Source organism: Tachysurus fulvidraco, chromosome 16 (assembly GCF_022655615.1).
Source record: "Tachysurus fulvidraco isolate hzauxx_2018 chromosome 16, HZAU_PFXX_2.0, whole genome shotgun sequence".
Classification (NCBI taxonomy): domain Eukaryota; kingdom Metazoa; phylum Chordata; class Actinopteri; order Siluriformes; family Bagridae; genus Tachysurus; species Tachysurus fulvidraco.
Window position 1 is genome coordinate 1,472,700 of NC_062533.1, and position 23,195 is coordinate 1,495,894.

The window sequence follows — 23,195 nt, forward strand, 5'->3', positions numbered from 1 at the left end:
AAAATCACTGATTGATGCTTTAGTTCAAGATCTTCATGGCGCTTGTTTCAGGAAAAGATAAATTGATTTTCAGGTGTGCTCTTTTGTTGCAGGTGAGAAACTAGTCTGCAAATAGTAACTATAGCAAACCATAGTAACTGTGCAGCCATACCCTAGCAACCATGTAGTGCACCTTACGAACCATATTGCAATATAAAGAAGCCATATCTCAGTTACACAACATAAAATACTCAGCACGATGAGGGGAACTGACGTCACATGTAGCCCCGCCCCCAAAATAAGCGAAATCAAAAATTTAGCACAACATGGACATGTGACATATCAAAACACTCAGCATGATGAGGGGAACTTGCCACATGAAGCACATTCACATTTTCTTTAGGAAATGTACCGTTCTAGTTCATGTTATTATTTCAACTTGTTTAATATTTGTCTATACTTCTACACTTTCTCCATTATAATTATTATCTATTCCTTTAGACTTTGTCCACTTTGGCCATAATGTCTACTACATAACAAATTGTTCCATACCAAAACAATAGTGACACATGTTACTGGTGGCTACTTAACCTTATCCATGTTCTCTGTGACTGTTTAATATACAGTACAGGACACCTGGACATCACAGCCATGTGTACAGTATGTCCCCAAAGTGTTCCACCAAAACTGACGATAAACGGCGACAATGACGATAAATTATTGTCTATAATATGTAAGATTTCATGATGTGAAACATACAAAGAAGAAGAAAAAGGAAAAGAAGAAGAAGAAGAAAGTGAGGTTAGGGGATGACCATTTATAGCTGCTACAGTGTAAGAAATAACATCAAATTTAAGTATAAATTAGTGTTAAAATGTCTGTTTATTACAAGGACGTGCTGTTATTGGAAAATCAATCTGATGGTGAAAAGACTAGATTCATGGATGAGTTTTTTCCCATAAGTGATTGTTTTATTCCTGTTTATTGTCAGGATCCAGCCCGGACTTTAGCCACGTGCTCTGTTTATGTTCTATGTTCTGCCCCGCACTTGTCTCTTCCTCCCCTTCTCTGCACACCTGTTCCTCATGTGTTTAATTGTCATGTGTATTTAAGCGGAATCCTTGTCGTCTGTCATGTCATGTTTAGTTTTTGTCCTTGTCCCTGTTTCATGTTTTTAGTCAATAAATTCAGTTTATTTTACGCTATCCTGCATTTGGGTCTATTTTTATCCCCGCGTTGCTGACAGAAGGATTCCGCCAGACTGAAGGAATCCTTCAGGTCAGCTGTGGACGTCGCTCGGCCCTTCTGCTTGGCTGTGGACATTGCTCGGCCCTTCTGCTTGGCTGTGGATGTCGCTACACAATCGTGTATGTGTTGTGTCGGGGGGTGTGCTTGGCCCTTCAGCCGGGCTGTGGATACTGCTCGGCTGTGGACTTCGCTCAGCCCTTCAGTTCGGCTGTGGACGTCGCTCGGCCCTTCTGCTCGGCTGTAGACGTTGCTCGGCCCTTCTGCTCGGCTGTGGACGTCGCTCTGCCCTTCAGTTCGGCTGTGGACGTCGCTCGGCCCTTCAGCTCGGCTATGGATGTCGCTCGGCCCTTCAGCTCGGCTGTGGATGTCGCTCGGCCCTTCTGCTCGGCTGTGGACGTCGCTCGGCCCTTCTGCTCGGCTGTGGATGTCGCTCGGCCCTTCTGCTCGGCTGTGGACGTCGCTTGGCCCTTCTGCTTGGCTGTGGACGTCGCTCTGCCCTTCAGTTCGGCTGTGGACGTCACTCGGCCCTTCTGCTCGGCTGTGGACGTCGCTCGGCCCTTCTGCTCGGCTGTGGACGTCGCTCTGCCCTTCAGCTTGGCCCTCCAGCTCGGCTGTGGACGTTGCTCGGCCCTTCAGCTCGTCTGTAAACATTGCTCGTCCCTTCAGCTCGGCTGTGGACGTCGCTACACAATCATGTAGGTGTGTGTCGGGGGTTGTGCTTGGCCCTTCAACTGGGCTGTGGACATTGTTAGGCTCTTCAGCTGGGCTGTGCACATCGCTCGGCCCTTCTGCTCGGCTGTGGACATCGCTCTGCCCTTCTGCTCGGCTGTGGACATTGCTTGGCTGTGGACGTCGCTTGGCCCTTCTGCTCGGCTGTGGACATCGCTCAGCCCCTTGAGCTTGGCTGTGGACATTGCTTGTCTGTGGACGTCGCTTGGCCCTTCAGCTTGGCTGTGGACATTGCCCGTCCCTTCAGCTCAGCTGTGGACGTCGCTCTGCCCTTCTGCACGGCTGTGAATGTCGCTACACAATCTTGTAGGTGTTGTGTCGGGGGTTGTGCTCTGCCCTTCTGCTTGGCTGTGGACATCGCTCGGCCCTTTGGAAAATTCTCATTGGAAAATATAACCTGCTAAAAATGGGTTTGATTTCATTATAAAGGGGGGAAGATCTCGCTAATGCTGTCAAATATATGAATCCAGTTTGTTTAAAAAAATCAGATTTAAAAATGACTTGATTTGCTTTGTGCCTTGAAAGAAATGTAAACAAGCTGTTTATTGAATGACCTTTTTAAAGAAACCAGATGCAAGCTTTGGATAAAAGTCAGTCCACTTGAAGACACGTTGGATCAGGTTTAGAGCTCAGGCTTTACATTGTTGTGCTGATGATTTGACTGCATCCAGCTTTTATATTTGAGTGCAGAGAAATTGTGAGAAAAAAATCAACCAAAAGTATCAGAGTCAGGCCTCTACAGGACACTTGAGAGCTTCCACTCCATCCTCCAACACATCATGAGTTCTTCAAGGAACTGGCTTTGTACAGGGGAGCATTGAGATGCAGGAACAGTATGGCATGTTGAGGGGCTTTTAATGTCATTGTGACCAAATAGAATATCTGATGCAGTACACAGTGAAATGAAATGTTTGTCCAGGTGCTACATAAAGACACTGACCTACTGTAATGTACAGAAGACAATGAACGAACAGATGAAATCAAAAACAGTGTTTATTGATAGTTCAGGTGTGAGGTAAAGCTGCAAAGCTTGGAGACGTGATGAAGGATGCTTCGCCCGTGCTCCGATAAACACACGCTCGATAAGGAGTTGAATCTGGTAACGTGCAGATCAGGATCTGGAAATGCTACTGAGAAGAAGAATGAGAGAGTCGAGTTAGTAAGCCTAGCATACGAGACTGGACAGTGAATGAAGGTGAGAGCGTGGCTTAAATAGTCTGTGAGCAATTAGTGTTGAGTGATGCCAGGTGATGATTATCAGAACTCCGGTGATTGAGATCTGAAGGAAGTGTCGTGAGAACCTGGCGTATCCGTGACACCTACATGAGACAACACAGAACTGATTAATCTATCGACATAAAGAGACCGTGCAAACAAACAATATAATAAACTACAATACAGATATGTAAAGACAGCAACACCCAGTATATAGTCTGGCCTCAAAAAAACAGTTGTAGCAACATTTAAAAATGTAAAGATTTGAACATGGCTGGATCTATGTGTTACTACATTCATGTTGGTCAGGTTGTGTTTACTAATGAAATGTGATTTTTTTTAAGCAGGATAATTATCCAATGCACACCAGATGCTTTTTGATAGATTATTCCCAAAACCCTCATCTAAAGCTTATAGAGCTTCCATTGGATGCCATGAAGAAGACATGAGATTTTTGATGCTTTATTATTTATTATAAACAGACTGAGTGTTTTTTGGGTAGGAGAAAAATTCCATGGTAACTGTTACAGAAGTCAACAAAAGGTTCAGTGACACAAAGGAATGTTCACAAAAGCTTCTGAGGGGGTGAGAGTCTTGTGAAATCTGTTTTTCAACTAACAGCGTGGGCACACACACACACACACACACACACACACCTGTTACGTTGAAGTGTGATGTAAGGTCCAGAACCACCCTTTTTATTTGATATAAATATGAGAGAATGCAGCTTCTGTCTCATCCATAAGCTTGCATTCTTCACAAGAGATCTTTTAAAGAAGCCTTTTTTTTTGCTACCTGCATCATCAGTTCCTTGTAAGTGTTCAATTTATTCTTGATTACATTATGTATGTAATTAACTGTATAGGTAGATTACTGTGTATGTAGATTATAGCATTACAGCTCAGATTTCTGAATTTTGATAGTTAACACCCACTTATGTGTTTATTAATATATATATATATATATATATATATATATATATATATATATATATATATATATATATATATATATATATATATTATTATTATGTTGATCCCAAAGATTTACTATGTTAAATGTTAGTGATGGTGTAAAATAGGGGTCTCAGACACAGATAAAGCTTTCCAGAATAACACAAGTCATAAGTTTCACACTGACATGCTAGCCCATGTGCTTTTTATATGTTGCTAACAGGAAGTGGGAGAGGTAATCGAAGAGATTATTAGAACACAGAAGACGGAATCCTTTTGTAAAACATTACCCTGGCCATTAGCATGCATAAAGTCATCTAATAATACAGTTGTTTAATGAAGCTTAATGAGCTGAATTAGCACATAATATCAGCAGTAACTCATGCTTCAGGCATTTTATTATCTAAACTTCAATTCATTTTAAACATGCCTATTTATCAGAAGAACTAATTTCTATTCATCTTAAAATGTTTGTCTTTTTAAGGTTAAGAACAAGATCATGTCATACCTGGCCAATGTTGTTGAAGTTGGTGGAACTGGAGGAGCTCCTTTCAATTTTAATGACACTCAAAATGGATCCATATTGCAAAAGATCTATGTTTGGGTCTGTGAATATACGGTGAAAGCCATTAAAGTGTGTCTTACTGATGGCCAGTCCACACAGTTTGGTATTCCTGCTGGGAATCTGCAAGAGTTCACATTTGTAGATGGAGAGCATTTCACCTCCCTTTCACTTTGGCCAAATCAAAATAACACACGTCTGGGTGCGATAAAATTCACGACAAGTCACTCCCGGGATTTCTATGCAAGCTTGACAAATCAGAGGCTGCAACCAGAAGTTAAAGTTGATATTGCCTCTGGGATCTGCATGGGAATCAAAGGATGTTCAGGGAGTGATGTGGATCGCTTAGGCTTTAAGTTTGTCAAGAATTTTTAAAATTAGTAAAAGTTTTAAAAGCAGTGGAACCTACAATGGTGTCGCTTACACTGTTGGAAATGTGGTTGTCAATTAATCAAACATCTTAATCAATCTCATATATTAAATCATTTTAATCAATAATGTTTCTGTTTGAAGTTAGCTTAGTTTGTTTGTTTTAATATTAGCTTCTCATAATAATGATTCTTTTTTTTTCTTTCAAATCTGTTAACCAATGATTTGATTTATTTTGCTGGTTCAGACAATTTATTCTGTTAGTCTACCAGTGATGCAAGACTAAGACACAGTTTAGATTAATTAAACGTTATTTACAAATAATTCTGAGTAATGAACAAAACATCTCATTTGGTGATTTTACATCTAATTTGACTCATATGGAATGCTATATGGAACAATTTGATTATTTTCTTTTGACATGTTCTGTCAGGATTGTTGCATTTTGCACGCTTTGGCAGCGTGCTTTTGTTCTGTGTCACGTGTCTGCCCCGCCCTTGTCTCTTCTCCCCCGCCTCTGCACACCTGTTCCTCATGTGTTAATTGTGTTGTGTATTAAACCATGCCACGTTGCCTAGGTCGGCGTGAAATCCCCTTCCTTTGTCATGTCATTTGTCAAGTCTTTGTCCCTGTTTATTTTTATCCCCACGTCACTGACATATTCAGAAGATTATAATCTGTTATGAATTCCATCAGTAAAATCAGTCTCAATTGAAACTGAGCACCTGACTTGTTTTTTCTTTTGTATATTTATGTATTATTCAAGATTCTTCCTGAGCACTAACACTAAAAAGTTTTCCTGTTAGAGTTTGAAAATCATCAACAGGTCTGTTCTGAATCCCAGTCTTCCCAGTAAATTGTTTCTATATGCTGGAGTAAACAAACACTCATACACTACTTGAGCACATTTAAACTAATTCATGTGATTTATTTAGACTTAAGAACATTTTTTCTATACTTTTATGTCATTTTTCTACACTTTAATCCAAAGCTTGTGTCTTGTCTTGTCTTGACCTCCAAAAAGGTCATTCAATAAACAGCTTGTTTACATGGCTGTCTGCCTCAACACCCTTCACTTCTTCCAAGGCACAAAGCAAATCAAGTTGTTTTTAAATCAGATTTTTTTTAATAAACTGGATTCATTACTGTGACAGAATTAGCAAGAAATTCCCCACTTTATAATAAAGTCATTTTGGGCAGGTTACATATTTCCAATGAGATTCCATCATTCTTTATTAATAGAAGATATTAAATGTGTGTCTTATCAACTTAATAAACTGCATTCATTTCTTTGACAGCATTAGAACATTTCTCCACAATGCACCAGTTTTGGAAGAATGAGCCTCTGTTTTCGAGTCATAGGAATATGTTCCTGTCTCGGTCGTTTGTTGACACTTGGTTCTAGTTGTAAAGATTTCCTCCCATAACAGTTTCACTTCTGAAACACGTTATCTAGAAATCCAAGTGCCTATGAGAATGAGCAATGAGATAAGAAATGTAGCATCTTGGACAGTTTTATGCAAGCTTGAAAAGTTGGGGTCTGAAACCAGAGGTTCAGGTTGATGTTGCATTTGGGAATAACATGCCTCAGAACTTCCACAAACATTAAGCAAACTCTAAACTTTCATACTCTGGAAAAATAAATAATAAATGATTTAAATAAATTTTCTCCAAGATCTGTACTTCTCCAAAGTGTGCAAAAGGGCAAAGACAATCACGCTACAGAACCCTGAGCACCGACCAGACATAGGAACAGTTTCTTCCCTCAGGCAATCCATCTGATGAACACTTGACATACACAGAACACACAACTCTATTCTTACATTATTTACTTAAAACACATACTCATTTATATTTCAATTTCATTCATTTATTCATTCATTCATTCTCTACCACTTATCCGAACTTCTCAGGTTTTTCCACTGTACATACAACTGTCTATATTATATATGTGTTGTCAATGCCATTCTGTTTATACTGTGGAGCTTCTGTACTAGAACAAATTCCTTGTATGTAAAAACATACTTGGCAATAAAGATCTTTCTGATTCGGATTCTGATCAATGAGTATGCACTAGTAATTAACAAATGAACACCTAATAAATAATTAATTGTCATCCAATAATACAATTGGTTGAAAATGTATTATCTTTGAAGATTGAGAGCACTTTGGCCTCATCAAAGAGATGTGTCTCTATGTCTCTATGGAATCAAATTCAAGACAAATCAGCTGACTCTGTCCTGGAAAAAGACGAGAAGATTTGCTTACTGTGAACGTGGGTTTAATAAATGCCTGTTCTATTGTAAACAAGACTTTTATTTTGAATGACTTTTATATTAGTCATTGCCTGGACATTCTCTTCATTACTGAGACTTGGCTAAATGATAGTGACATGAGTCCTGTAGCTGAGCTTTTACCACCGGTCTGCCAGTTCTTACATACCTCGCGGATAAATCGTTGTGGGGAGGTCTAGCTGCTATTTTTAGTAATTTGTTTAAATGTAAGCAGCTCCCCACGGAGAATTTTAAATCCATTGAAGTTCAAGTTATGAAGATTGACATGTCTATGCCAGTGTACTGCGCATTAGTTTATAGGCCACCTGGTTACTATAAGGATTTCCTTGAAGATTTTTCTGTTTTCTTTTATCTGGTGTTAGAACATGTGCTGACAAGATTCTGATTGTGGGGGATTTTAATATTCATGCCAAGTTGAAAGTAACAAATGAAAACCCCCAAAAAGAGCATGTCATGCAAAAATCAACCAAAAACAAAAACTCTCGCAACGTTTTTGCAGAAATAAAAAAACACACACACCTCACACGCACACACACAACACACACACGCGTGCACACACACCACACACACACACACACACGCACGCGCGGGGCTGCCTCCTTCATCTGGCTAGAAGAATTTGACACACGCACCTTCACCCCCGATCTTCTCAATATATACCCTGGCGCTCCTAGCCTCCTCTTTGGTTCCCAGTATTTCTTGGAGTCCAAGGTGCCATATCACCTTATTTATCGGCATCACCTCCTATGTTTTCTAAATACACTGACCTAATTTCTCCTTATTTCCCATTACCTTTTCCCCACATGCCCATTTATGGATTTTCCTCCCCTTAGTTCTCAGGGCCTAGGTCTGTGAACCAATGTCTTTTTCAGTCTACATAACAAGTTATCGCTATGAGCTAAGGTCTGAGAACCAAGGTCTTCTTCATTCTCCATAGCAATTTATGAGCTAAGGTCTGGGAACCAAGGTCTTTTCCATTCTACATAAGAAGTTCAGACTGACTAGGCCTGACAGCCCCGAATCTGGTTACTTTTACTAAGTTTATGATTACAATAAACATCTTTGGCCTACAACATCGCCTACATATGTCTTATGACAGCAATTGTAATATTTTGCAAGGCCTAATACTTTACTTTGGTTATAGTATTGTAAGGAATAATATAATTATTTCTACTAAGATTTTTTTACAACATTATTCCCCCCTGTAAGACTGTAAAGTCTCACCAAACTTATGTTGCAGTGTTCTGGACTACCTTGTCATTTCCACTATATACCCATATATCTATCTAATCACGACGACCTCTACCCCAACTTACAATAAACATAAAACAGAACATTATTCCCCAACAACAAAAACAAAAAAACCCATAAAACATAACAAGCACAATAACATAAAACAGAATATTACTCCTCCTCAATGAAAACAAAAGACTCACAACACATAAAAGCTAACAAACACAATAACATAAAACAAAACATTACTCCACTACAATGACCACAATTCACACTTGCTCTTTCTCAGAAGGTGAGCCAGGAGTGAGCAAAAAACTCTCTAGATGGCAGATTTGAGGGAAAATTCTCACTCTGCCCGCATATATAGCGCGACAGTGAAATTTTTTTTCTTTTTGTCACCAGGGTCACCGAAACATACAGCATAAACATATGACAAAATAAACAAAGAACAATTTCACAGCATGAGAGAACTAGCTGTCCCTACGAACACCACCAGAAATGATTGTGATGCATGCCCTGCTAAAAATACAGCATTGCTGGTCCAGCATAAGGTATGTTATGCATGCTGGGACCAGCTTGGGATGGTGGTATGCTGGTCCAGCATTAGGTGCTGGTTGCTGGTGTGCTGGCCGACCAGCCTGGGATGCTGGTGTGCTGGTCAACATATGTTGTCTTTTGGATGCTAGTATAATCCCAGCAAGACCACAACAAAACCCATTTGTTACATATCACATTTCTTAATGCATATTCATAATTTTCTAGAGAATTGCAATTCACTTTTTAATAAAGAAAAACATTCTGGATATTCTGGATATAAGTTTGTTTAAAATATTTATTGGACAATGACATTTGCTATCACACAGTAATTTACACACGTGCACAAATAACATTACACAATATAACCTTTACCACACACATTTTCTGTCTTTGCTTTCGCTCGCTCTTTTAGCGAGTAACAAGTAGCATGTGGTGGCAATGACCATGGTTTTTTAAGAGGTGCTACCGGGAGTCGTTTGCCTTTAGACAACTCCAGCTCTATGTCTTCTTTATTATCTGAAAAATTATAGAACCTAAATGAGAAACAAAACTATATATATCACTCATTTGTTTATATTGTGCAGTGAACGAGTTACGATAAAACAGCTACTGCTTAAATTACATACCTTTAAGCATTAGTATTTGTGCCCTGAAAAAGTCTTGCTTCCATCATAGCTACCCAATAAACCTGAGTTTGGTCAAACATGTCGTAGTTAAAGTCCTTAATTTTGCTAGTTGAAACAACTGCCATGCAGCCGTCATCCAGGTACCTCACGTATGCATTCTGATTCCCAGTGATCAGCAGATTCGTCGTGTAGAAGCGGAAGCTTTTTATTTACCCCAAAACAAAATCCTAATTACGGTGGCAAAAACATGATCATCTGGAACACGTGCACTTATACACTACTGATGTCGATAAACACTGTAAGGTATATAATGTAGTTGAAAACATTGCGAGATTTATTTTTGGAAAGTGCAGGAACTACATTTAGCTTTGTGAACATAGTTGCTTTAACCTGTTACCTGTCGCCCCCCATTTTCATGATTTTCGCCTAGCTTGATTCTAAGCATTACTGACACAGAGTTATAGAGGCTAGAATGGTGAATTTTTATTTCCATCTGAGTTGTTTACCTGATAAACTGATTACATACATGGCTGTATTTAATGATGTTGGTAAACAACAACTGAGGGTCATAGCCACATGTCTTGGCTTTCACCAAAAAAAAATGACGTCAAAAGACTCAAAAATGGATTTTATATGAATATTTTTCTACGGACATGTCCGTCTGTTCAGGTTTTTCTTGTTTTTTTTTTACTGTATAACTTTGTATAAAAGGACTGCATGCTTAGTTCAAAAGTCCTATAACAAAGAGAACCCCTCTGCCTATAACTCTGTTTTGAATAAATGCCTGTAAACTGACACCCTGAGGTGTGAGAGTGTGAAACGTTCAAGAATTGCGCAATAAAGCTGAAAAAAATTCATACGCGCACGCTCATTGCACAGCCCGCCCTCACCAGATGTATCATGTTGCATCTCGTTGGAATCATCTCCTTATTGGCTAAAGAGCTATGATGCTCGCGAAACATGAAATCGCTACTGCACGGAGCAAATGTCAGTCAAAGGGAGGGTCACCCACATAGCATGGAGAGACCTCATTGGCTTCTTAGCTGCCTATCTCGGCCGCACAGGCACTGGTTGGCTCATGCGAGGGCTTGTTTGATTCGTCAGATCCTTGACTACAAATCTGACGCATTTTGAAATTTTGGTATGTGTCCGATGAGACGTAGGAGTCCAACAAAGGGCGGAAGTGAAGCGGCATGTTCAGTTTCCGGTCAAACACATAATTCTTGTGAAGCGAGCAAAGCGTTTTGGATTAAAAGGATTACATTTTCAAGTTTTTTGGACTCTCAGGGATTTTTACAAGCATTTGTTTTGGAAAATACATTAACATTAGTGACAATGTGAAGAAAGGGAAATTTAAAGACCAGCGTTAAGGGAGACTGAAACTACTCCTGATTAATCAGCTGAGAGAACAACAAAGACTGACACTATAAAATCAACAATGATATAGAACTACCACCTTATTGTGGTGGAGGGGTTTGCGTGCCTGAATGGTCCTAGGAGCTATGTTGTCTGGAGCTTTTTGCCCCAGGTCCTGGGTGACGGGCCAGACAAAGCCTAAAACCCCTTATGAAGAAGAATAAAACAAGGTCCGTGACGTCGCCCAGTATGGCGCAACCGGGGCACCACCCTGGAGCCAGGCCCGGTGTTGGGGCTCGCATGCAAGCGCCTGGTGGCCGGGTCTTACCCCACGGGGCCCAGCCGGGCTCAGCCCGAAGGAGCGACGTGGGGCCGATCTCCAGTGGGCCCACCACCTGCAGGAGAAACCGTAAGGGGCCGGTGCATTGTGGATTGGGTGGCAGCCGAAGGCGGGAGCCTCGGCGACCCAATCCCTGGACACGGAATCTGGCTCTAGGGACATGGAATCTCACCACGCTGGGGAGAAGGAGCCTGAGCTGGTGCGGGAGGTAGAGAGATACCGACTAGAGATAGTTGGGCTCGCCTCCATGCACAGCTTGGGCTCTGGAACCCAACTCCTCGAGAGAGGCTGGACTCTTTACTACTCTGGAGTTGCCTGCGGTGAGAGGCACGGGCTGGTGTGGGCTTGCTCATAGCCCCCCAGCTCAGCCACCATGTATTGGAGTTCACCCCGGTGAACGAGAGGGTCGTTTCCCTGTGCCTTCGGGTCACGGATAGGTCTCTCACTGTTATTTGTGCTTACGGGCCTAATGGCAGTGTAGAGTACCCAACCTTCTTGGCGTCTCGTGGAGGGGTGTTGGAAAGTGCTCCGACCGGGGACTCCATCGTTCTACTGGGGGAATTCAACGCTCATGTGAGCAGCGACAGTGACACCTGGAGGGGCGTGATTGGGAGGAACGGCCTCCCCGACCTGAACCCGAGTGGTGTTCTGTTATTGGACTTCTGTGCTAGTCACAGTTTGTCCATACCGAACACCATGTTCAAGCATAAGGGTGTCCATCAGTGCACGTGGCACCAGGACACCCTAGGTCAGAGGTCGATGATCGAATTTGTGGTTGTTTCATCTGACCTCCAGCCGTATGTCTTGGACACTCAGGTAAAGAGAGGGGTGGAGCTGTCAACTGATCACCACCTGGTGGTAAGTTGCATCCGATGGCAGGGGAGGAAGTTGGACAGACTTGGCAGACCCAAACGTACTGTGAGGGTCTGCTGGGAACGTCTCCTGTCAGAGATCTTCAACTCCCACCTCCGGCAGAGCTTCAACCAGATCCCAAGGGAGGGTGGAGACATTGATTCCGAGTTGACCATGTTTTCCATTTCCATTGTCGACGTGGCTGCTCGGAGCTGTGGCCGTAAGGTCTCCGGGGCCTGTCGTGGTGGCAACCCCCGAACCCGGTGGTGGACCCTGGATGTAAGGGATGCCATCAAGCTGAAGAAGGAGTCCTATCGAGCCTGGTTGGCTAGGGGGACTCCGGAGGCAGCTGAGAGGTACCGGAGGGCCAAGCGAGCTTCAGCCCGGGTGGTTGCTGAGGCAAAAACTTGGGTATGGGAGGAGTTTGGTGAGGCCATGGAGAAGGATTATCGGTCGGCCTCGAAGAAATTCTGGCAAACCGTCCGGCATCTCAGGAGGGGGAAGCAGTGCCCTGCTCACACTGTTTACAGTGGGAGTGGGAATCTGCTGACTTCGACTGGGGACATTCTCGGATGGTGGAAGGATGGTGGAGATTCTCAAGTCTCTGGATGTTGTGGGGCTGTCTTGGTTTACACGCCTCTGCAACATCGCATGGCGGTTGGGGACAGTGCCTTTGGACTGGCAGACTGGGGTGGTGGTCCCTCTGTTTAAGAAGGGGGACCGGAGGGGGTCTTGTTCACGAGTGAGGGAAGGATGGAGCGGGAGATCGACAGGTGGACCGGTGGATCTTCTGCAGTGATGTGGTCGATATACCGGTCTGTTGTGGTGAAGAAAGAGCTGAGCTGCAAGGCGAAGCTCTCTATTTACCAGTCGATTTATGTTCCTACCCTCACCTATGGTCATGAGCTTTGGGTCATGACCGAAAGGACACGATCCCAGATACAGGAGGCCGAAATGAGTTTCCTCCACAGGGTGGCTGGGCGCTCCCTTAGAGATAGGGTGAGGAGCTTGGTCACTCGGGAGGAGCTCAGAGTAGAGCCGCTGTTCCTCCACATCGAGAGGAGTCAGCTGAGGTGGCTCGGGCATCTGTTCCAGATGCCTCCTGAAAGCCTTCCTGGGGAGGTGTTCCGGGCATGTCCAACCGGGAGGAGGCCCCGGGGAAGACCTAGGACACGCTGGAGGGACTATGTCTCTCGGCTGGCCTGGGAACGCCTCGGTATTCCCCCGGAAGACCTGGAGGAATTGTCTGGGGAGAGGGAAATCTGGGCATCCCTGCTTAGACTGCTGCCCTTGCGACCCGGTCCCGGATAAGTGGTAGAAGATGGATGGATGGATATAACAAAATTCAAATCACACTACTCTAGAACAAAGTGAGTTAAGCAGATAGTATGCAAAAGTCAGGAACCTACTTTACCAGAAGATAATATATTCAAATGTAGAGAGTTAAAGCAGAGCACTTGATTACAGCGCTCAACCTGACCATTGGTCTGGGGCGGAATTTTTCTGTCAGCAACGCGGGGGTAAAAACAGACCTAACTGCAAGATAGCGTAAAAATAAACTGGATTTATTAACTAAAAAACATGAAACAAAGACGCAGACAAATGACGACATAAGAAGACAAGGATTCCATGCTGCAATAGGCAATGCGGCACGGTTAAATAGACAGGACAATGAACTCATGAGGAACAGGTGTGCAGAGACGGGGAGGAGTAAACAAGGACGGGGCTGACACGTGACAGGGAACATAAACAAGAGCATGTGGCCAAAGTCCCGGCTAAGTCCTGTACCCCTCCTAAAGTCGCAGCTCCCGACGCGCCAATCCCGTATCAATGGCAATATACGAGGGGACCACAATCCCGAATGAGATCCGGGGGGGCAAAGCACACTGTGAGGCAGGTGGAGGGAGCAAGGCACACTGCGAAGTAGGTGGAGGGAGCAAGGCACACTGCGAAGTAGGTGGGGGGAGCAAGGCACATGGCGAGGCAGTTTGGGGGGCAAGGCACACAGGTGGGGGGCAAGACACACAGTAAGGCAGGTGGGGGGAGCAGGGCACATGGCAAGGCAGGTGGTGGGAGCAAGGCGCAAGGCAGGTGGTGGGAGCAGGGCACACGGCGGCGCAGCCAGAAAGGGCTGAGCGATGTCCACAGCCGAGCTGAAGGGCCGAGCAACCTCCACAGCCAAGCTGAAAGGCCAAGTGCAACCCCCTTAAAACCCAGGGGGGGGGAAGGCAGGAAAGGTCCTCCACAATGGAGCAAAAAATAAATAAATAAACAAAAATCGTATATTCCGCTTGCTTATTCAACTCAGTCTTTTACAGAAGGTGTAAAATCCTGTAGGTTAAGCTGGTGCAGTGCTGCACACAATTGCAGTTTCTGCAGGTATACCAAGCTAACCTGCTAAAGGAGCTCATCTGTGGTCAGAAGGAATCCTAAGGACCAAGGGCTAGGGATTCCAAGGATGCCCTTTTTTTCAGGGTGGGCTGATAGGGCTGATAACTAATCCTGTGCAAACCAAATACATGCATCCTGAGAACCTGCACTGCATTGCAGAGTCACATCATTTTCATTAATACACAAAATTGTGACAGTTTGTGACTGTTAGATGCAGGTCATTTTATTAAGCATGAGAATTTACTACTGTTTACATTGTTGGAGTTTACATTCCTCCTAGCGCTAATGCTAAAGAGGTGCTAAATGAGCTATACGGAGCTATTAGTGATCTACAGAATATTCAGCCCAACGGACTGTTTATCATTGCTCGAGACTTGCTACAAGAGGTGAAAACATGCTGGATCTTGTTTACACAAACATTCTCGGCACATACCGACCCCACCTCGGCTACTCAATATTTCTGCACATACAATATTTCAGTTGTTTGCTGTTTTTGCACAATTCTATACATTATCTCAAGGACCTGCTGCTAAGAAACTGTGTTCATTCTAGTATTACTGCACGAAATATTGTTTCAACACAGTATTCACATACAGTTTTCACAGGTTGGCACTGTTTCTGTTTACTGTTTATTGTCTTTTGTGTATTGTACTTTTTGTATTGTCTTGTAGCTTTTTGTCTGCACTGTCTTTTGTCCTGCACTGCCTTGTCTGTCTTGTCCTGCACTGTTTGCACCAGGTTGCACAGTTGCACTTTATGTGGCTAAGACTATTTAAGTCCTTAGCCCTGTCTTTGTTTTATGTAGCACCATGATCCTGCAGAAACGTTGTCTCATTTCACTGTGGACTGCAACAGCTATATATGGTTGAAATAACAATAAAAGCTTCTTGACTTGACTTGAAATTTTGAACCATCCAACCCTTCTGGATCGCTTCTCTCATTCTCTACTTCCGTTCAGTCTCCCATGGTTTGTGTCTGATTATCAGTCACCTTTCAGGACAATCCCTCATCCAGTGATCGTTTGCGCTGCACATGAAACATTCACCCCCTCATCTTTCTCCTCTTCCTCTGCACCTACCTGGTGGCTTCCTCGTTTTGAGGGATTCTGGAGTGTGACAATCTGAAGTAGCATTCTTGGGTGGTATGTCTCTCTTGTACTTCTTCTGTCTACCCTGATTCAACATTTTTTGGTGTGTGTGGCATGTTGCTTAATGAGGTTCAGTTTACCAGTGTCACAGGTTATGCAAGTGTTTGAATCTGTTTCTTAAGTGCAGCTCAAACACTGACTCAGTCACCCTCCAGGTTATCTGGTTTCAGGAGCCTACTGTGCACATTATGGACATCAGTGAGCCGTGTCAGGTACTAGGTGACAGTTTCCGAGTTGTTGTTTACACAGGTAGATGCGTGCCAAATGCTGTAAATGTAAATGTAAATGTTCATCCTAGCTGGAAATGCGTCTCACAGGCTGTGTGTAAACGCGCAACCAAGTCAATATTGGGCGTTGTCAGCTTGAGCCCAGTCTGGAACTTTTATCATCACAGGTCCATCTGGCCACATCATTCGCAGACATGTGACAACCACCCTCAGCTGATGACCCCAAGAGCCGTCTCAGTTCACTGAAAGTGGGTCGAAAACAGAATCGTTCTAATTCTTCTCCGAATCTCTGTCCACCCACGTCCTTCAGATTAAGGAGTTGTTTCCTCCTCTATGTCTGCAATAGTCCATGGAAGGTGGATGACAGATAGGTTGCCGTCATGACAATAGTTTACTTTAATATTTGCATGTTAATGTAGCTGGTCTGCCATTCTGTGTCGTATCTGGCTACCGTTCTGCATTGTGTTCTTGTGAAATGTGAAATAAGAGACCAGAAACAGTTTGCTGGTTCAATTGCTGTTCTTTATCCAGGTTGCTGCATAAATTGGAAACATGCAGTTATAAACCATTGTACACTCAGTTGCCTACCCCTGCATGCTCTGCTCAGGCCTCATACAAACTGAAGCAAGCTCATAATACAGGAAACATTGTATTCCACAATAACAATATATAGATATAAAGGATAACAATAAATCGCAATAACGAATACCATATATAAATTACCTATGAGAACTCAATTACTTATCACATATGTATCAGAACTAACAAAATATACATTGACAGTATGAAATACATTAAGCACTTATACCAACATCTCAAGATGTGTGTGTGTGTGTGTATATATATATATATATATATATATATATATATATATATATATATATATATATATATATATATATATATAAAACTAACACAAAGTTATGCACAAAGAAAACAAAGAAATGGTTCCATACCTGCATAAATTGGAAACATGCAGTTATAAACCGTTGGACACTCAGTTGCCTGCCCCTGCTTGCGACACACACACAGAATTAGCAAGCATGCTTAATAGGCCAACCTCTATGCTAAACAGATAACGTGGCACTGTATTCCCTCAGTTACATACACAACTACCGCTGTTACAAAACACATTCATGTTACATTCCAACACAAAAAACAGCATTTTATTATATATATATAGTTGAGGCCAAAATTATTAGCCCCCTCATGAAATTACATTTTTAATTACGTTTGGATTTTACTAGATGTATATAGCCATATGAACATATGAAATGGAGTGAAAATTAAATGTCATTAATTCTTATAATCGTTGTTCTCACATTTTCTACAATCTAACTTCAGTTCACGACCTCACCATCTGTGTCGCCAATTCCCTTTGTCTCCAGAATGTGTGTACGCACATCTCAAAGTTTGCTTAAAGGTGCTCACATTCTCCCGTCAAGTTTGTTTTTTATAGATCACAACCTTTGCGCGAAAACTGGCGTACGCACATTTCCAGCCCCGTTTTGTGCGTACGCCAGTTTTCGCACAAAGGTTGCACGCTTTATAAATGAGACACCAGATATTTTCTGTTTCGTGCTGTAGCTCTCTCTGTTGTGTAGGCACACAACAAATGCTTTCATTGGTTAAGATGCGTGATGACGCTCATCCCAAGCAGCCAGTAGCCTATTGATAAACCTCTCACCCCTCCTGTGACCCATGGTTTGTGTTGTATTCGGTTGTATTATTACAGTCTATCTATGTGTATTCAAACACAGTGAGCAACGGACTTTCAAAATAAAAAGTACGTTAATGCGCGATAAACTACAGTGTAAGTGTCAGCGTTAATTAATTAATGCGTTAACTCGCTAAAAACGTGTTAACTTGCACAGCCCTAATATATATATATATATATATATATATATATATATATATATATATATATATCATGTACTTCTGTCAATCATGTGAGATATCTGGTGACTGTTTCATCATCCTTTTGTCTACAAAAATATGATCCCGCCCTTGTACAAAATATGTTCCTGCACACTGTACTGACACGGCTGCAAAATGATCGCGTTCAAAATGACCTTCAGCCATACTTGTCTAACCCCAACATCTCAGATGAAGTGCTGATGGAGAAACTCAATGTTGCTTCCTCCAATGAATCTGAAAGACAGAACGAACGCAAACATGATCGAAGTCATATTGCACATGCTGTGCAGTTAAATGAGCCTGATCCTGAACAAAGATGTCAATCAAAGCCGCCTAAGTTTGATCTCATGTTACAACTGAAAAGTTTAAGTGACGATATCATGCAGATAAAAGAGACAATTCAACAGAACCTCCTCTGTCCCTCAGCAGTGCTTTGCAGTCAGTAACACAGAACCAGCAGCAAAGGCTCTACCAATATATCAAGATTCTCCTCAGAACTCAGGATGATATCAGGATGTACCAAAGCTCAAGAGACTCTGACCTGGAGACCAGAATCACTTAACTACCCACAGCAGACAGGTCCATGCATGTCTTCACATCAGTTTGCACAAAGTCAATCTCAGGTAGTGACACAAAACCCACGTTTTCCACTTTCAAATTCAGTGCAGTCCTCTTCTGTTCCACAAGAACATCCATATCAGTCACAGCAATAACCAAACTTGCAGTGTGCGAATCTTGCAAAACAGTATGGAAAAGGTAAAAGTGCCTTATGTGACACAAGATAGTATCTTGCTGTTTGTGTCTGACATTGGCTGTATTCCAGGATTGCAACTGGGTCTTACCTTAAATGATCACACCCCTGTTGCTTGCACCTACACTTCAGTTCCTAAACTGCTATACCAGGAAATGAAGGACTATGATCTGATTGCCCAACATGATTACATGATCTGATTGCCCAAGGATGGGTGCAGAAATCCCATTCTCCTTACTCATCTCCAATCGTGTCGACTATAGAGAGCTGAACAGCAAAAACCGCCAGCCGATATCTAGGGTCCAGGATGTACTAGATTGACTAGGAGGCAATGCATGGTTCTCTCTATTAGATCAAGGAAAGGCCTATCATCAGGGTTTTACAGTAAGTACCCGGAGAGCAAGCACTTGACTGCATTCACTACACCGTGGAGCTTATATGAATGGTGCCACATTCCATTTGGTCTTATGAATGCGCCAGCCGCATTCCAACGTTTTATGAAGGAATGCCTGGAGGATGTCTTGGGGATGGGTTTTGAAAGATTCACTCGTAATCAAGGTTTAGTTTTACTCTTAATTCATCGAATTCAGTTCTGAAATAATATCAATACGGTTGTTTAAAATAAAACAGATAACATTTTATTTTAGTAATATGTGATAAAACAATCAATTGAAAAGACTAATCTAAGAGCCCTGGAGGGCCGCTGTTGGAAAAAATCTTGATATGTGCTCTTATTATATGAACTATTACAATTGTTGTTGTAGGACATATGAGGGTAGGCCAGATATTGTAATAGTGTTGAGATATATGAGTTATATGATTATAATATAATATATGTATATATAGTGTTAGACGCCTTGAGACAAGTGTTAACAGAAATAAGGTGGTTTATTGGGTTTATTGAAGTTATAAAACTCAGTACTCAGTATATATATAATATATAATCCAGTTGATTTGGAACCTGATGTTAATGTAATCAAGAAAATCGTATCCTAAAATATGATCATAAAACGTCATAGGTCATAATCATATCCTAAATCAGAACTCCTATATCACAGGTGATGGTAGGTGATTGGGGATTGAGTATCATCACTGATCTGATCAGTTTATATCTTTATGTTATATGTAGAAATGTGATTAATCCAGTGTAGAGCAAATGATTTATATGTGATTGTCAGGGAAATCATACACAACATATACATAGTAATCATACAGGTAATCATGTAGTATAGGTATACAATACAGGTAATCATCTTATGTGTATATATATATATATAGATATATATATATATATATATGTGTGTGTGTGTGTGTGTGTGTGTGTGTGTGTGTGTGTGTATATATATATATGTGTGTGTGTGTGTGTATATATATATATATATATATATATATATATATATATATATATATATATATATATATATATAGGCGTATAATCCGGAGAAATCATAGCATATCAAATCATCATATACAAAACATAGAAAAAGATAGAGAAAAACTCACTCATTGTAATTGTATAAAGGGAGATTGGGAGATTGGTCCACGAGACGTGTCTTCTGTGTGATACGTGACAGGGAAGAGTACAAGAAGTTCTCTGGAGCACATTTTAACAACAGTTTTGTCAACACAGCATATTTTTAATAATAATGCAGAAGTTCGGCGGGAACAACAACAGGCCTGACTTAATTTTCAGTAAAAAGCAGACTTGTTTTTCGAGGAAACGAGGCAGGGGGGTCACGGGGTGATTCTGTAGAGTCAGGGAAAAAACCCAGACAGGTCAGGTGGATTGACGTAAGAAGGTATAGAAGGTATAGACGCGCCTGGAGGTGCCAGTGTATATATTTAGGAGATTCCTTTGGAGGGGGCGCTCTTGCTCCTGCTTGCTTGCTTTTTTGGGGGGGGACTTTTTGGGTGGCATGGGGATGCGCTGTTTGGGTTTTTTCTTTGATACTTTCGACTTAGAAGTTTTCCTCCTTGAGCTCAATGGAAGCAGAGGCTGATCAGCACCAATAAAGAGTTTTGCTCATTCTCATCCAGGTCTGGAAAGTTTTCTTATTATTTAAATTCAAATAATATTAAGTAGTATTAAAGTGTGATTAATTAATTGGTATTAAAATATTAAGCAGTATTATTAAGTATTAGTAATTAAATATTTTATTGTATGAACTAATTAGCATTAAGTTTAATTATTTTAGCATTAAGTGTGAAAAACTATTATTGACTATTAATTTGGCTGTAATTCACCCCTGGCATATGTCCACTTGGAGGGGGGCTCTCCAAAATTTCTGACACCGCATTTGTGCATGTGTGTGTCTTTGCTCAGGGGGGCGTGTGCACTTGTGCAACATTATAGATCGCCCTCCATTGGCTAACAATCAGTCTGAGAGATGTTCCTAACTCAGCGGGGTGGCATAATCTTGAGTTAACCACCCAGTCTGAGGGGAGGGGGTAACCCTATCACAGAGGGGGTGTGTTGTAAAAAGTCTTAGTAGAAATAATTAAAGTATTATTCCTTACAATACTATAACCAAAGTAAAGTATTAGGTCTTTCAAAATATTACAATTGCTGTCATAACACATATGTAGGCGATGTTGTAGGCCAAAGATGTTTATTGTAAGCATAAACTTAGTAAAAGTAGTTGTTTGTTTGTTTGTTTTTTTAGTAAAGCGGTAATGTGAAGAGATATTACCCAGCATCAGCGTTGCTATGCAACCTTTAAATGGCCATATAAGTTGTGGGGCCATTGTATATTTATGTTGGTAACCTTCGTTCTGCTGTATACTTGAAACTTTAGCACTTTGCTTTTTGCAATTTTATGCTAAACTACATGCAAATCAGCTGCTCTGTGCACTTGCCTGGTAATCTGTGCGTGACTCACATTCATCAACATACACACATGGATATGAAGAACATCAGTGTTCAAACTTTCAGCAGAATGTTTCAATTATACATTTACACACATCTTTTCTATAGTAATAAAATGTGATCCAATTTTATAGTCTTATTTTGTCACATTGACTATCAGAGGCCTTTTTCCATTTGGTGATAATCTGAGCTACACTTTTGTTTTCTTCTAAGCAAAATGTCTTATGCAAACCACTTAGTTCCTTTGTGCTACTTTACATAAACATTTGATTAAACCAAATCAGAATTTTGGTCTACATAATTGTCATTCTATCTCACCAAAAATATGTTGAATGAGGAACAACAGAACACAGTACAGTACATACACAGTACACAGTACAAACATCTTTGTCTTTGCTCATATTTTTTATACTGTTTTAAGGGTGTCTGCTAAATGCTGAAAATGTAAACTTTGGTCTGTTTATCACTGTAAAGAAGTGCCGTAAGGCTGAGGATCCATTTGCAGCTTTTATTAAATGCACTCGTAAGCAACAGTCAGAGGCAATGACGGCAAACACAATAGAGTAGTGGTCAATAATAACAGGCAGAAGATCAGGGCAGGCAGCAAACAATTGAAAGGCAGAAAAAAAGAAACAGAATCACAAAAATGGGACTAGAGACAAACAGAAAACACTCAGAATATTCGCAATTACAAATCAAGACTTCACACTGGAGTCAAGTTCACGTTCAAGTTATATAGGCATGGGTAATAGGAAACAGCTGGCGGGGTAATTAGTCCTGGAGGGAGGATTATGGGAAATGCAGTCCGGAAACGACTAATAGGAGACGGTTCTCTCTGTTGGTGCTCGGGAGGCAAGGCAGGCACTTCAACCGTGACAATCACACTGATTTTACCTTACATTTTGGAATTGTCTTCCTGTTTAAAAAAGAAAAACACTTGCACTTGCTTCTAACTGTTCTAAAATATAGATAGCTAGAAGTGGTATATATGAAAGCATATACAGTAAATAAGTATTACAGAATTACAGAAATGGTTCTTAGGCTATGGCATTGAAGAGGAATGTGCAGAGTGAGAGGTTACAAGATTACAAGATTATGGCATTTAGCAAGCTGAATAAACATATATATGTATATATTGACTTTATTTTGTAGTGATCTAGTGGTGTAGTGTAGAGTTCAGTAGTGTGAGGGTGGATGGAAAAAAGCTGTCCCTGAACCTGCTGGTTCTGGTGCGTAAGTTCCTGTATCTCCTTCCTAATGGAAGGAGGTTAAACAGTTTATGACTAGGATGCGAAGGGTCAGACATCTGCTGTGTTCAATATGTTCAATGGCAGCTAGTTGGGTGCCAGTGATACATTGGGCGGTTTTGACCACCCTTTTTCAAGGCTTTACATTCACACACAGTGGAGCCTCTGTACCAAACATTGATGGAGTTGGTCAGGATGCTTTCGATGGTGCAGCAGTAGAAACTCGTTAAAATCCCCGGGGACAGATGAGATTTCTTGAGACTTCTCAAGAAGCACAGGTGTTGTTGTGCTTTTTTAACCAGAGCTGAAGTGTGTTGCTGCCAGGACAGATCCTCAGAAATGTGAACTCCCAGGAA

At 41.5% G+C, this 23,195-nt stretch overlaps 1 long non-coding RNA gene across 1 annotated transcript; it reads left to right on the top strand.

Moving 5' to 3' along the window:
• The first annotated feature begins 3,369 nt into the window (after positions 1–3,369).
• Positions 3,370–5,776, top strand: LOC125139079. The gene is made up of 2 exons (XR_007138192.1): positions 3,370–3,984; positions 4,609–5,776. It is a non-coding gene; the product is annotated as an uncharacterized LOC125139079 (long non-coding RNA).
• The last annotated feature ends 17,419 nt before the right edge of the window (positions 5,777–23,195 follow it).